This window comes from Pteropus alecto, unplaced genomic scaffold (genome assembly GCF_000325575.1).
Source record: "Pteropus alecto unplaced genomic scaffold, ASM32557v1 scaffold7, whole genome shotgun sequence".
Taxonomy (NCBI): Eukaryota; Metazoa; Chordata; class Mammalia; order Chiroptera; family Pteropodidae; genus Pteropus; species Pteropus alecto.
In genome coordinates this window covers 35,527,910-35,534,021 of record NW_006494614.1, presented here as the reverse complement: position 1 = coordinate 35,534,021, position 6,112 = coordinate 35,527,910, and the positions used below count along the sequence as shown (strand labels likewise).

Sequence of the window (6,112 nt, the reverse complement as noted above, 5' to 3'; positions counted from 1 at the left end):
CTTTAGCTATTTCATCTCCTATGCATCTGTTCTTAAGACATTATTTGCAAATGTACTCTGGGAAAATGAGAGAGTAATGAAGACAAAAGATGACATGGGATATGGGAAAATGTGACTCTATCCCAGCAAAGTAAAGAAGGGAAGTCTCAGGATAGGAAGGAGAACAGAAGGCAGAAGAAAGGCGGTCTCTGGGAAAAGAGGATACTATAAAAAAAAAAATTAAGATATTGTAAGAACCTGAAAATATGACAAAGAAAAATAGTGTGTTAAAACTGAAGAGAGTGTTATATAAATACTACCCATTCACTGCCCTCATCTAAAGAAAAACAAAAACAGTGCAAGTCAGAATTTAAAGATGACTCGAGTACTCCAAATCTTAAAGAGAAGTTAAGCAATTTAAGAGACAAAGGAGCAAGAAGTCGCATAATCTACTAACAGGTAGAATATGTAGGATGTTGGAAGATACTGGCAATAAAATTAAAATGTAAGTTTTACGAAAGCTAAAATATCATTCAAAAATTTTCATGCAGTGCACAAATTATTTACAATTATTTACTCATTTTCTTGTCACACCAAATCTATGAAATACATTTCACTATTAATTCAGTTTTAACATGAGGAAAAAGACTTCTTGCATAATTTGTTTAAAGTCACACAACTAGTAAATGGCAAAGTCATTATTTGCACCCTAAAAGTGTAGCTAAATTTTAAATACTCTTCAACATAGAGTTAGAAAGACAACTAGACACTTTAGTAGCAGTACAATTCCAATGTAGAAAACACTTAAGTGTGGCATGATTTTAAGTGATTGTGAAGTTATTTTAAAAAAGGAAAAATCTATTTTGAATAAAATGAAAGGGTGAAGTTAGAAATATAGAGAAGAAATATACACTCAGTGTATTTTATTACTTTGCTGTGCAGAAAACACTTCACGTACTTATTATAATATAAATTCCAATTATTATTGCAATTATAAAAGTAACCCATAGATAAAGAACCAAAATCTAAGTTTAAGTTATCCAATGAATTTAAATGTTAGCAGCTTATAGACCTGCAAATATGTGAAAACTTGTTATATAATTAAAGTAGTATTGCAAATCAATGGGCAATATGTACTACTGAATAAATGTTGCTTGGAAAATTCGTTGTCTATATAGAATAATAATAAATCTAAGTAAATTAGGTTATCAGGGATAAAGATCAAGTGGATTAAACACTTAAGTGTAAACAAGCAAAACTTCGTAATATTTAGAACAAAATGGGAAAAAATTTTATAACCCCATGTTAGAAAATTATTTTGTAGCCATGGCACCAAAGCAGAAACTATGAAGAAAAAGTGCTAAATCTGACCATGTTATAATCAGAAACACCTACACAATAAATGGCACTCGAAACAAAATGAAAATACAAATCATAAGAAGAGATATTTGCAAGGCAAATAATTACCAAAGAATCAGTATATAGACAATTACAACAAATCTAAATCCACAGAATATTAGAGAATAATATAACCAGCAATTGACAATAAATAAATAAATAAATAAATAGCAATAAAAAATGAATAGAGTATTTTGGTTGTATTTGGCATATATATGTATATGTATGAGTCTGTATTTATCTGTACACACATACATACAAACACACATCTAATTTATTTTAGAATGCTAAGTAAAATTATGTTTTATCTTTACTAAAGAAGTCACCAGCAAAAATGATTAAATACAATTTCAGGAAAGCATAACTTACATTTTTTCTATAGATTAGGTACTTCACACACAACCTAAGTTTCACAAGAGATTTCTCTCAGAGACAGTTCTTCAAAACTGCAGTGTGAGCTCACTACTTCTGTTTTAACTACTCTTCCATCATCATCACTTAAAAAAAGGATGTCTCTCATTTGAAATACATAAAATAATTTTTCTTTTGTTTTGTTTTAGATATACATACACAATAGATATACCGAAGTAACGATTCTCCATGACAAGCTGTGGAATGGGTGGGCTGAAACAATTTTTCATTCTTCTAACACTTGAACCTTATTTTGAAAAGAAGTCTCTCAATTTCTTGATCTACACAATTATCTACAAGTAGTGACAGGTTGTACTAGGGTCAAGCAGAGAAAGATTAAAGACGTTTCAGCCAGATTCTATAAAAATTCCATTATCCTCCAAATTTATTAAAAAAGAAGAAAAGTTTTCCAAAGTATCTCAAAATAGAATTTTCTATACAGAAATCCTATATAGAGGTTCACTGTGATTTTTTTATTCATAACTACCATAAGTAGGCTTATTTATTTATCATGTCTCAGAAGTAACCTAAATGATAGAATTTGAAAAGTAGAATATTTATTTTTTGCTAACATTTTGTAAAATATGGTCCTTGGTCCCATATTTATATTGTTTTCTAACAGTTCCTTTTTCAATAATATCATATATTATTAATCTTAATTGACTATTTTGTTATTTAAAATACTCATTTTGCAAAGACTCTAGGGAATGAAATGTTTTAGGAAAGAGTTTTTGGCCAAAGCTTTATAATATACTATATACATTTAAAAGATTACATGTGCTTTTGGGAACATGGGGCCATTTTGTAAAGCATCTGTAAAATTAAGATTAAAAGCAAGAGGTGATTGTCCTTTCCAAATTCTAGCAGTTCTTAAACTTCTCTCAAAACCAACTCAAATGATAAGGAAGAAAAGGAGGAGAAAATAAATAAGGAGATGGAGGGGGAGAAAGCAAATAACTGCTACTACACTAAGAATTCCCAGGTACTGTGCTAAGGAAATCACAAAAATAAGATATTTATATATAATGCTAAAACATAGTCAATGGCATAATGACAACTATACTGTTCAGGAAACTGAGACTTAGAGTATACGTAGATTGCCAAAGATTACATGTGTGCAAACGTTAGAAAGAGAAGCAAGACTTAAACACAGAGATACCTGGAAATCCTGGGCACTTTCACGATGCTACACAGTGATGTGGCAAATGGAGTTCACTTGGCTGATGTTCATTTGTACAAATATAAGGTTGTCCCACATAGAAAATAAATAGGCTCTAGGTCATACATAATTCCTAGTTTAATGATGATAATTTCACCAGCTCCCATTAACAAAGATATATTTAAATGCAAGATAATGAAAATGATGTCATTGTAAGGATTATCTTAAATCTTCTTTCACTTAAGTGGAGGGATAATGCCCAAGCTTTGATATTTATGACTATTTTTAGTAACAAACTTGCCATACGCTTATGTAGGAAAAAAAACTCTTGTGGCTCTATTCTCTGTGGCTTCTTATCTGCATGGAAAGCCCAAAAGTATAAATTTCATCCCTAAAGATCAAGTTATCTCTGCTTAGATCTTAATTTATACCCCAGAGGAGCCATGTGTGAATTCCAGTGGTGAACCAGAGCCTACTTGGGCAATCATCTTCTCACTTTAGAGTATGGCGGTTGTGAGCAGAAGTCTAGGGTCACACTACCAGCCCTGGCACTTATTAGTTTTCTGATTTAGAAGAAAGAGCTTATCTTCTCTGTATCTCTATTTTCTCATCTCCAGACTGGAAATAATAACAGTACCTGGGAAATAGACTTAGATCAGGATTTTACCATGGAGAAGCTATATTAAGAAGTGCCCTTAGAATCAACATGTGAAAAGGTGGAGACAAAGCAGGAGCAGACAGAGAAAGAAGTCATATGATACAGACATAAGAACAAATTTAGACAAACCCATTGGGAACTCTAGAGCTAGAACGGTCTTTTAGTAGTTGAGGCTAGGATGACAAGAACTTTTTATGCAAGCATTAATCAGTCATTAGATGACAGCTGTCTTGCAAAGGACATATTTAGTGAGGCATCTATCTGCAGTTGAGCCAATACCTGTAGGAGGTGACAGCTGAACACTCTCCCTACTATATACTTTTAAGCCTCAGTAACAAGTCCTTCTTTGAAAGGAGATCTCAGTGACACATTACAGCATCTACCACACTACCTCATAGTATTGTTGTAGGCTAGATGATGAAGAGAGGACAGAGAGAGAGAGAAAGAGAGAGAGAAAGGAGCAAGGGAGATTATAAAATTATAAAAATGTTTGGCATATAGTCAAGACTATGTAAAGTGTCAATTACTGCTATTATTATTATTGAACAAATAGACAACCTTATGTAAAATGTAATGTTCATATAAAAGGAAAAGAGAAGCCTAAAAAAAATTGGCTGGATGGGTGGGGTTATAGTGAACATTTATTATCATGAGATTCATGGATAACAGTTCACTTCTTTTGAGGAATTAATACTCCCTAATTCCAACCATGTAGTTCCAAAGAGGCTGTGAACCATTACACCCCACACCCTCTTGTAACCCCAGTACACAGTGGACATGTGACTTACCCAGGGCCGATAATGGAGCTGCCTTCTAATCACCAAGCCTGGTCTGGTCTAGAGTGGGCATTTGATAACACTAGACAATTTTGATGTAGAAAGAAAAGGAAGATTCCTTTCTCTCTGGCAATTAAAAACTGAGAGTATGGACTCCATGATCTCACTGTAGTTAAATATATACTCCAGATCCTTGAAAGACAAAAAAATAATCACTCAAGATGGATGAGAAATTAAAGACAGAACATGACCCAGGATGCTGAAGACCATGCCACCTATCAATTCCAGGTGCCACTGTTCAAAAGTACTGGGGAACTCTGGGTGATTTGAGCTGAACTTGCTTTCGTTCATCTTTGTGAAGGCTAGGGTCAGAGTCTTCCACAAAGAATTTTGCTCACAGGGCCAGAAATAACATTGGCAGGTCACCTGGGACATGAGACTTCTCAGGTCCTAGATACAAATTTCTAAAAGCCCCCTAATGTTATCTTCCTGCTCCCTCTGAGGGATGCTGCTTAGCTTGCAATTGCACTTGCAGTTTGAGGTATTAACACTAGAGGTCTCTCCCCACTCATGAGCCTTTTTCCTTGCAGACAGGACTCTGCCTCACAGCGCAGCCAGCTGTGCTTATGTTCACAGAAGTCTGCAATAACTACACCAAATGTTAATTCTGCTAACATTAGAAAACATCCAAGATAGAGAATCTTGAAACTCCAAATCCTTGCTCTTCCTAAATCCATTCTACATTTCATGATAGATATGCAAAAAGTATACTTTAACCAAAAAACCCCGCTATATTAATAAAATAAAATAATAAAATTTCAAAAACTATGTTAATATAGTACTTCTCTGCTCTCATGTACAACCAAAAAAAGAGCCAATGAGGCTGACTAGACCCAGTAAGTCGCTAAGGATCCTTTCACCTGAAGTCTATATACCAAGCGTAACAAAAACATCTACGGCCATGCCACCCCGAACAAGCCCAATCCCATCTGATCTTGGAAGCTAAACAGGGTCGGGCCTGGTTAGTACTTGGATGGGAGAATATCTAGGAAGACTAGGTGCTGTAGGAGTAAAAAATAAAAATTAAAAAAAAAAAAAAGAGTAACAAAAACATGCTGACCAACCATCTTAGTGTTCTACTCCTTAGACTTAGATGTTAACAGCATCCCCTTGAGGTGTGCCATGAGCAACACACAGAGCTGAATATTCAAGCCTGGGTACACCCAGATCATGGCCTTATAGATATCACATTCTGATAGAGTGTTAGTCAAGATCAAGGGAAATAGGGGAGAAATAAAAATTTTACCAAAGGCCTAGTCTAGGGCATTAGACCTAATCCATCTATTGCAAGCTTATTTTATAGTGGTCTTTATTAGACTCTGTAAAGAGAGACATGCATCGATCCAAAGAAATGTGAGGGAGGAAGGGAGAGAGAGATAGACGGACAGACAGAGACAGAAACAGAAACAGAGAGAGAGACAGAGAACTAAGTTACACAAGTCAAATAGCTCCCAGGCAGATTTACACAAACTCCTTACCCTTAAATTCCCTTGGACTTGCTTCATTCCATTAGGTATTTCTCCATCTTAAAGTTGAAAGCAGCCTAGATGGGGTGATAGAAGAGAGGCCTCCAGCAGGGCAGAGCTAGAGAGCAGCTTGAAATTTCACCTGGACATCAACAGTCTCATGTAGGTTGCCTCAGGTAAATATCTGCACCGTTTTTTTAATGTG

At 34.7% G+C, this 6,112-nt stretch overlaps 1 pseudogene; it reads left to right on the top strand.

The window, feature by feature from the left end:
- The first annotated feature begins 5,332 nt into the window (after positions 1-5,332).
- Positions 5,333-5,451, top strand: LOC112474852 (annotated as a pseudogene).
- Positions 5,452-6,112: the final 661 nt, after the last annotated feature.